This window comes from Pipistrellus kuhlii, unplaced genomic scaffold, assembly GCF_014108245.1.
Source record: "Pipistrellus kuhlii isolate mPipKuh1 unplaced genomic scaffold, mPipKuh1.p scaffold_m20_p_4, whole genome shotgun sequence".
NCBI classification, from domain to species: Eukaryota; Metazoa; Chordata; class Mammalia; order Chiroptera; family Vespertilionidae; genus Pipistrellus; species Pipistrellus kuhlii.
The window spans coordinates 32,913,670-32,924,024 of NW_023425540.1; the positions used below are offsets into that span (position 1 = coordinate 32,913,670).

The 10,355-nt window shown below is 40.1% G+C and overlaps 1 long non-coding RNA gene across 1 annotated transcript; it reads left to right on the plus strand.

Moving 5' to 3' along the window:
* The first annotated feature begins 5,303 nt into the window (after nucleotides 1-5,303).
* Nucleotides 5,304-8,497, plus strand: LOC118702666. The gene is made up of 4 exons (XR_006739739.1): nucleotides 5,304-5,543; nucleotides 6,136-6,274; nucleotides 6,704-6,862; nucleotides 8,052-8,497. It is a non-coding gene; the product is annotated as an uncharacterized LOC118702666 (long non-coding RNA).
* The last annotated feature ends 1,858 nt before the right edge of the window (nucleotides 8,498-10,355 follow it).

Consider the following 10,355-nt stretch of genomic DNA (forward strand, 5'->3'; position numbering starts at 1 on the left):
GACTCACCCTCAGTAGGATGACCTCATCTTAGCTAATTACACCTGTAAACTCTGTTTCCAAATGACATCACATTCTGAGGTACCAGAGGTTAGGACTTCAATAATCTTTTGGGGGTCGAAACCACAATTCAACCCATAACATCCACCTCTGGCAAGGTGTGAAGATTTGGAAGCAAAGATAATTCCCTGTACAATTTTTTTTCCCTCTGACTTTAACATACATTCTAACCTCAAAGTTAATATGAGAATATGTCAGTGTGTCTAAAACTGGGAAAGAGGAAAGTGCATGTTCTTTACTTATTCATTTGCCAGTAGTCTGCCAAATGTTTTCACTGAGCGGTTGTAGCATTGAAGATACAGTAGTCAGTAGTCAGTAGTCAGATAGAGACCTTGGATTACTGTCTAACAGGAGATCTGAATGAGAAGACAAGAGGGTGATGTAGTATACATTTTGATGTGCATTTCTAGAAGTGATTTGTGTAATAAACCTCATAGGAGATGCACCAGTGGTCAGATAAACGATACAGGCAAAATCAGTAATTTTTTTCTGACTCATCTATTTAAAAAACGATTGGAAAGCTTTTTAAAGGAAAAACACACACACACAAAAACAAGTGAGTTATAAAAGCTTAGAAAATAAAAGTCCAACCACTATCAGTTCCACTCCCTGGCGATATATACTGTTGGGAGCATATCCTTCTAGTCTTTTTGTTTGTTTTGTCTTATTAATCCTCACTCAAGGATATTTTTCCAGTACATTCCCTTGATTGAAATTGAACCTGGGACCCTAAAACTGCTGGCCAAGGCTCTGTCCACTGAGCCAAACCAGCTAGGGCTCTTTCTAGTCTTTATGATACATATAATTATTTTAAAATTACCCACTTTATTTTTTTTTAATATATTTTATTGATTTTTATAGAGAGGAAGAGAGAGGGATAGAGAGTCAGAAACATCGATGAGAGAGAATCATCGATCAGCTGCCTCTTGCACACCCCACACTGGGGATGTGCCCGCAACCAAGTACATGCCCTTGACCGGAATTGAACCCGGGACTTTTCAGTCCGCAGGCCGACGCTCTATCCGCTGAGCCAAACTGATTTCGGCAAAATTACTCACTTTAATACTTTAGATGTGTTTTAAAGAGTGTCTGAGAGACTGCACCAAGTCTGTGACAGAGCAACTCCTGTAACATCTCTATGGAAACAGTCAAAGGTAGGCAGGATGGGTCAGCCCAGCAGAAGGAGACTGGGCTTTTGAGCTCACAACCAACACATCTCTTCCTGTATGATTCTGATAAATGAACCTCTTCAAGCATCTGCTTCCTTATCTGGGGATGATGATACTGCCTGATGAAAGTGTTGTGAAAATTAAATGCAATAATGTACAGGAAATATCAATTGCTCAATATTTGGATATTCAAATATACTTTCATTGAGTTCAATAATGAGTTGACTAGTTTAAAGGTAGAATATAAAAATAACTAATAACAATGACAAAAGGCTTTTTCAAAAAGTATGTAGGTAATGAATTTATTGTAGAAATTTTAGAAAATGAAGATAAGCTTATACTCTTCCAAATACACACAAAATTGCTTATAATCCTACTCCCCTCATAGGTAGTCACTATTAATATTTTGAAACATATCCTTCCATTCTCGTCTTAATTATATACAGCGTGGGGCAGAAGTAGGTTTACAGGTGTGAGTATGCGAAACAGTTTATTCTTATATTATTTTTTATATTTGAGATATGTGTATTTTCATGTGTACATGAAATTATCAAATTCCAAGTTTTAAATTTAACATGAGCAGAAAACAAATCATCCTTGACAATTTCCCGAGTATTCTGAGTTAAGACTTGCATTTGTGTCATCATCAGCGAAGCTCTGTAATTCTGCAGAGAGTCCCTGGGAGCATGTTCACACGCCCAGTCCTGGGTAATGATGGACCAGTAGTAAGTAAATGGCATTAGGACTATCCTCTCAGATTTCAGTAAGTTTTTGCCCTGGAGGGTCTTGCCTTGATGGTGATGGCTGTTGACAGATCAGGATAGTGGGTGACTGTGGCAATTTCTTAAGACAATGAACTTCGCCACATTGAGAAGTTATTCATGAGAGGAAGTCAATCTGTAGCACTGAGCTCTTGTATTATTATTTACTTTCCCATATTCACGACTGTAAGCCTACTTTTTCCCCACCCTGTATTTACACAAGCATCTATAATAATAAAATTGTAATATGCTAATTAGACCAGACTTCCTTCTGGATGAACTTCCAGCTGTGAGGGAACCCTGGGTCCGGAGTGCCAGAGGGAAGCTAGTGCTGGCAGCTGGGGGAAGGAAGGCCTACTTTTTGCACAAATTTTGTACATTGGGCTCCTAGTATTAAATAAAGAACAATTTTTGGTATTAATAAAATATTTTAAAATTATGATATGCTGCGTTTTGTGTTTTAATTAAATAATAAGACTAGATTGTGTGATTTTCCTGAATTTAGAGTTTGTTTTCTACTTATTTCAATTTAATGCAATTTAGTTATATTATTGTTTTAAAGTTACTGATGTTCATATTGTATGGTTGAAAAAGGAATGGGAGTTAGGTCTGGGGTCAAGCTGTGTGGCCTCACTTAACTCCCCTGAGCAATGGGAGCAGATGAGATAAATGTATCTGAAATCATATTGTCAACCATAAAACTCTTAAATCCTTACATTTAGGTACACATTCTTTGTTCTGATGTTAAAGTACAGTTCATTATTAATAACTCAAGCTGTTAATGAGTGTTTATTATATAATCAGGCTTCTTTTGGGGGGTCTGTATATTCTGACACAGTCTATTAGCTACACACTGGCATTGAAATAGTCAAATTCCATTTCCATTTCCATTTCAACTAATTGATTTGTTGATTCGCAAGGTTCCATGCTAATGTGAAAGGAGGAAGGAGAAGAGAAAGCTTGGGAATGGGCAGCACTTTCTAATTAACAGGGACATGGATCTGGCACCTTACTTTCTTCTTTATAAAGAGGGGGGAAGGTCCCCAGATACAAGGAACTTATCATGCATTCTATGTGCAGGTATGTAGTCAAAGACTTAATTCTGTTTGCCCTGTAAAGTAATTTGTTTAATGGGTAACCCTACCATTTACTTGCTTTGGAGGAACTAAAGTTATTGCAAGATGTTAGATCCGTAACAGACAATTAACAAGACAGTAAGATTTGTAAGTAATATACAAGATTGCTCTTTTTTACACACACAAAAAATACTTTTGTGTTACCATCTTACATAATAAAAGGCTAATATGCAAATGACCGAATGGTGGAATGACTGGCCACTATGATGTGTGCTGACCACCAGGGGGCAAACAATGCAGGAGCTCACTGGCTGGTGAGCATAGCCGCAGTGGTGGGAGCCTCTCCCGCCTCCGTGGCAACGCTAAGCCTTCAGTCAGACATCCCTCCAGGGCTCCTGGACTGTGAGAGGGCACAGGCCAGGCTGAGGGACTCACGCTCCCCCCTCCCCTCCCCCCAGTGCACGAATTCCGTGCACTGGGCCCTCTAGTTAAAACAATATTTGTAATCATCATTTTGTAGGGAATTTTGCTAGGAGGATTTAGCAGTCAGGATTCTTCGTTATAAGTCACAGAAACCTAAGCTGTGTGATTAAGAATAAGAAGAATTTATTGCCATCTACTACCTAGCTTACGGAATTGCTGGGAGGACGGGAGAACTGTGCTGGAGGCTTGGCAGCAGGGACAATGTCCAGAATCACACCTACAATCCCAGCTGGTGAGGAGAGCTCTCCCGCTGCCTTCGGTACCAAATGCTCCACCTACCCTCCCATCCTATGATGCCAGAGCCCTCGTGACTCAGACTGAGATGACTCAGTGGGAAGTGGACTGCTGGAACCCAGGTCACTGCCCAGATTCATTGCTTGGGGAGTTCCCAAAGGTATGAAGGGATCTGGATGCTGACAGCCAGAAAGAAAACAAATAATCACCTACAGAACAGTAGTTGTCCTAATTGTGAATGTAGTCAAGAGTTTATCTTATTCAGTTATGAATAGGCCAGATATACAAATGGCAGCCAAGGCCAGAATATCCTTAACCTTATTGCTTCCAGGACTAAGAAAACAGGCAGGAAGGGTCCCCACTAACATCCTAGACATAGGAAATGTGTTCCTTGTCCCCATGGTTAAGATTCAGAAAACACCACCCAAAAGCAATGCAGTACAATAATTTCCTGGTCTTTCCAGATTAGGTCAGATCTTCCTATTATATGCTTGTATACATCTGCATCCCCTATTGAAATGAGTACAAATGTTACCGTTTGTAAAGGACCATTCTAGCAGTTTTACTCATAATAGCCCCAAATTGGTGATAAACCAGATGTCCTTCAACAAAATAGTAGAAATGAGAAGTAAACTGTGGTTAAGTCATAAATACTACAGGGCAGGGGGCAGGGCAGGGAAGAGAACCACTGTTAATACAAAACATAACACAGTGCTGAACAAAAGCCGGATACAAGTATATACTGCATAATTCCACTTATATAAAGCCCCAAAGCAAAATTGAGTGATGGTGATCTAAGAATAGTGGTTATTTTGGGAGAGCCAATTATTAACAGGGAAGAGGTATGAGTAGTCTTCTGGGGTATGAAAACGTTTTATTTACTGCGCTGGATAGTAGTTATATGAGTATATACATATTTAAATATTTCACCCTACCCTTGAAATTAGCTCACTTTATTTTTATTATTATAATTATTATTTTCGTTCACTTTATGCACTTAAATATGTCAGTTCTGTATCAATTAAAAAGTTGCTTTATGCCCTAGCTGGTTTGGCTCAGTGGATAGAGCACTGGCCTGCGGACTTAAGCGTCCCAGGTTTGATTCCGGTCAAGGACACATGCCCAGGTTTCAGGCTTGGTCCCCAGTAGGGGGCATGCAGGAGACAGCCAATCAATGATTCTCATCATTGATGTTTCTGTTTCTCTCTTCCTCTTCCTTCCTCTTCCTTCCTCTCTGAAATAATAATTTAATTTTTTTACATTGTTTTAAAAATCTAGTCTGTGGTGAAAGAATTCTGAGATGGTTATTGGCTAGGAAGGGGCATGAAGGAGCCTCTGGGTGCTTTACCTTGATCTGGTGGATTACCCGGGTATTCATCAAGCCGAACACTTAAAATTAGTGCCTTTTTCTGTACATATGTAATATCTCAATTTTTTTCACAGTATTTCTTATTCATTAAGAGAAACTACTCATATATATATATATATATATATATATATATATATATATATATTTAAATTATTTACATTTCAAGGTCACCTTGCACTCTGACAGATGCCAGCCTTCCTCATCTCCTGGAAATTTTTCACGGAATCATAATTTCTGTGGAAATCTACAGGTGCCTTCTTTCTTGGTTCAGCCTCAGCAATCACAGAAAGCTGCGACCCCCAGGAATACAGCCATGGCTCCAACAAAATGAAATGGCGGACGCTGGTCAGGAAGACACCCATCAGAAGTTTTGTCAAAGCACTGGAAGACATGGTAACTATATTCTCAATGCCAGCGTCCTTCCTAGTGGAGAAATGGACGACGCTCCTGTAACACCTCAATTTTTAACAATCATATGTATGTTTTAAGAAAAGTTATGTTTACAGTTTAAAACAATGTAATTTTTTAAAATTTTTATTTATTTATTTTAAAATATATTTTATTGATTTTTTACAGAGAGAGAGATAGAGAGCTAGAAACATTGATGAGAGAGAAACATCGACCAGCTGCCTCTTGCATACCCCCTACCGGGGATCTGCCCACAACCAATGTATATACCCTTGACCGGAATCGAACCTGGGACCTTTCAGTCCGCAGACCAAGGCTCTTCCACTGAGGCAAACTGGTTTCGGCTAAAACAATGTAAATTTAGAAACACAATCCTTTCAGAAATTAAGAACTGCCTACTGTGCTAGTGGTCTTTTGAAAACATTTACAAAATTATGGCTAAGACAAGAGTCTTCCAACTGTTGGTTTAATGACTCATATTTGAAAACCAAGATTGTGTGTTTGTGACTTTGAACCAAACTCCCCAGCTAAGATGGCAGCTTATAACCATTTTCTTCCCCTTTCTTTCTATGAGCAGTCCCCAAACAGAACATCTACAAAAGAACGAACCTGAAGATTGTTTATTTCTGTTCAAATGCTTTTATCCTAATGCTGTATTCATGCCTATGAAGTCTCTTTCCTGCCCTATGGTTGGTGCAGGAAAGGGTGTGTGACAGGTGAGGAAAATGCTGTTACTAATGTGTGAAAAACAGCAGCCCTGACCTATTTAAATCTTGTGTGTGACCAGGAAGCCTGCCAATGTTGTTAATAGTCAAGGGTATTCTGGGGATTGTTATTGCTGAAGGGCAAACCCAAGTTAAACCATGGGACAAAGCTATGCAGAACTACCCTAACGAGTATTTGGAAGGTGCCTGCCATGTGATTCAGCCACCCAGAGGCAACAGGGTGGTGGAAATGGTCTGCTGCTTTTCATGGAATCAGTGGTGTTATCCAGGGTTTTCTTAGAAACCCTTGGGATTAAAATCAGAATATGGAGAGATTACATACAGCAAGAATGTTATTGTATAATGGGTGTCTGATGTCAACATGCCGTATGTCAATAATTCCTCCTGAGTCACTTTTATAGTATCACGGTTTCCCTCCAGGTTGCTCCTTGATTTTTTTCTATTCTCATGATGAGAACTTGGTGCTGAATGACTGGACTACAGTAATTCCTCTTCATCTTTGTGACATTCAAGTCCTCAGCAGCTCACATCCAGGCTGGAATGGCCACCTACCTGGTCTTCCCATCTCTATTTTGTGATGTAAGTTGAACATGCATGAGCCTCTCCCATGTGCAAGGCAGATGCTTTTGCTTATCTTACTCATGAGACCTAGCCATGCTTTTCTTTCATGGCAGTCACTGGTGTGCCATATGGCCTGAACTTGGTTAGAAGCTGGGGAGGAGAGTGGTTAGGAGTGCTGGTTCTGGAACCAGACTGCCTGAACCCAAATCCTGACCATGCCACTTACTAGCTGTGTAAGCTTAGACAAGTTACTTCACCTTTTTATGCCTTAGGTTCCTTATTAGATAATGGGAATAATAATATCATCCCCTTGTAAGGTTTTGTGAAGGTTGAGCTAGAGCATGTAAAACAGTTAGAACTGTGTCTTAGCCCACACTATCATAGCAAACATTCACAAATTTTTCATGAAATGTGCTTTTATTTTATGTTGTATTTACATCAATGAATTATTTTTGCTTGTGTTAGGGTGGGAGGCTGAAGGATATGGACAGGTGAGGAAAATACTGTTTGTTAGGAATGTGGGAAAAACACCAGCCCCTCTACTTTGGGTGTAGTCATAGAATGCTACAGTGCTATAAGAATGAACCACTCTTACCTGAAAAATGTGACAGAATATTAAATAAAAGCCAGACAAAGGTAGATACTAGACAACCCCATTTATCTAAAGCTCCAAAAACAGGTAAAACAAAGCAATGGTGATGTGTCAGAAAAGGATTCTTATTTTTTCCTTTTCTCTGAAGCCCACAGCCTTTAAGTGGTTGACCAGGTTATCAGAAATACCCAGGATGCTATTTTTTTCCTTTTTGTTGGATTTATTGTGGTGACACTGGGCAACAAAATGATATAGGTTTCAGGTGCACAATTCCACAACACATCATCTGTACACTGCATTGTGTGCTCAAGTTAAGTCTCCGGTGTACCATTCATTTCTCCTATGTCCTCCTCCATGACCCCCACTGCTCCTCCCCACAGCAATCACCACACTGTTGTCCATGCCCATGAGTTTGGTGCTGTTATTAATTTAAATTCTTAGTTCCCTCCCTGGGATTTTTTTTTTTTGCCAGTTTGGAAAGGGGGCCAGGAGTTTGTAGTATGTCTAGCCTATGCAATACCCAGGGAAGAAATCCAGAGAATAAATATTCCAACCTCCTTCTTCTCCTCCTCTTCCCATATCCTGCTGGTACCTCCCATTGTCTGAACCCAACAGAAGGCAGAGACAAGGAGCCTGTTGATGTAGCCTACCCAGATCAGCTTCCTGGGTCAGAGTGGAGAAGTGAGGTGAGTAGATGGGGAGGAATCCCAACCAACACCAACTCTACTATTTGAATGCTATTCTTATCCCATTTTACAACTGAGGAAGCTGGGGCCCAGAGGTAGATCCTCAAGATTCCTACACAAGCAATGCTCACTTCTACCTACAGGGTATTATTACTCTTAATAGGATTTGCATGGAAGCTCTTATGGCCTGGATGCCTCACCACTGAATGCCCAGCTTACTTAACTCTTCGCCCTTCGCATCTTCACCCTTTTTCTACTGCACCATTTATAGTCAGAGCTGCAGAGGGCACAACTCATTATTCTCCTGGTTCCATAAATGTCTAGACTGCTGGAGTCAGAAAGATAAAGGAGAGAGAGAGAGAGAGAGAGAGAGAGAGAGAGAGAGAGAGAGAGAGAGAGAGAGAGAGAGAGATTTGTTGTTCTACTTAAGTATGCACAGGATTGAATCCAAAACCGCATGTTGGAACCATGTTCTTTACCAACTGAACTACCCAATCAGGGCATCCTGGTTGCTTTTATAAGCTGGGGACAGGCAGGCATTTTGGAAAAGGTGGGCATTTAGAATTTTCCATGTCAGGGTTGAGCTACTTTCTCCTTCTGTCGGTTGCTAAGGAACTATTGGTTTTCACATCTGCAAAAAAGTCAGCAGTTAGAAGGGAGATAAGAAAGGCTACTTCTGCACTCTCGGGCCAGGAGTGGCGGAGTGGTGACACTCTTGTGGTTAGCTTATCTGGTGTTTCTTCTAATCATTTGGCATCCTTGGGTTTCTGGGTCAAGGTCCCTACATGGTATCAACAGCATCATTATTGCATCATTATTCACAATAGCTAACTTGAATGGTATTCACAACAACCCAAGTGTCCATCAACAGATTAAAGAATAAGCAAAATATAATATGTATATATAATATAATATTATTTAGTCATAAAAAGGAAGGCAATACTGACACATGCTACAACATGGATGAATCTTGAAAATATTATGTTAACTGAAGTAAGCCAGACACAAAAGGACAAATATTGTATGATTCTGCTTATATGAGGAATATAGAATTCATATATATGAGACAGAAAGTAGGATAGAAGTTACCAGGGATCATGGGGGAGTGAGAATGAGGAATTATAGTTTAATGGGTACAAAGCCTCAGTTTTGGATAATGAAAAATTTCTGAAAATGGACAGTTGTGATGTAAACATTGTGAACATGCCAATGAATTGTACATGTAAGCTCCTGAATCAGTTCAGAGGACCTTCCTTTCCTCTGTGCTGCTTCCCTTGTGCTTGAGCTTAAGCTTAATAAAATCTGTCTGAAATTTTCTCTGGGGTTTCCTCTTGATTTTTATCTTGGGGAACCCAAGAACCCCAATGGTGGTAACACTATGAATATTAGTATCTGTTTGAGTCCCCACTTTGAATTGTTTGGGGTACATACCAAGGAGTGAAATTTCTGGATCCCATGGTAATTCTATGTTTAACTTCTTGAGGAACCACAAATTGTTTTCAACAGTGGCTGCACCGTTTTACATTCCCACCTGCAATTCATGAGGGTTTCAATTTCTCCAATACTTGTTATTTTCTTTCTCTCTCTTCTTTTATTTTTAAATATATATATTTTATTGATTTTTTACAGAGAGGAAGAGAGAGGGACAGAGAGTTAGAAACATCGATGAGAGAGAAACGTCGATCAGCTGCCTCCTGCACACCCCCTACTGGAATCAACCTGGGATCCCTCAGTCCACAGGCCAATGCTCTATCCACTGAGCCAAACTGGTTTCAGCTCTGTGTCTTTTAAAAATATATATTTTTATTGATTTTAGAGAGAAAGGGAGAGGGAGAGAGAGAATCATCAATGATGAGAGAGAACATTGACAGGCTGCCTATTGCATGCCCTGCACTGGGGATCAAGCCTGCAACACGGGCATGTGCCTTGACCGGAATCAAACCCAGGACCCTTCAGTCCGCAGGCCAACGCTCTATCCACTGAGCCAAACCAGCTAGGGCATTTCTCTGTCTTTTTTTAAAAGAGTCACCCTAACAAGAGTGAAGTGATATCTCATTATGATTTTGATTTGTGTTTCCCTAATGATTAGCGATGTTGAGCAGCACCGTTTCATGTACTTATTGCTCATGCGTACATCTTCTGTGGGAAAATGTCTATTTAAGTCCTTTGAGAGAATCAACCATCTCTTGACTCCCACAAATCCCCCTAAATGAGAATCTAAACTGCCACTTTT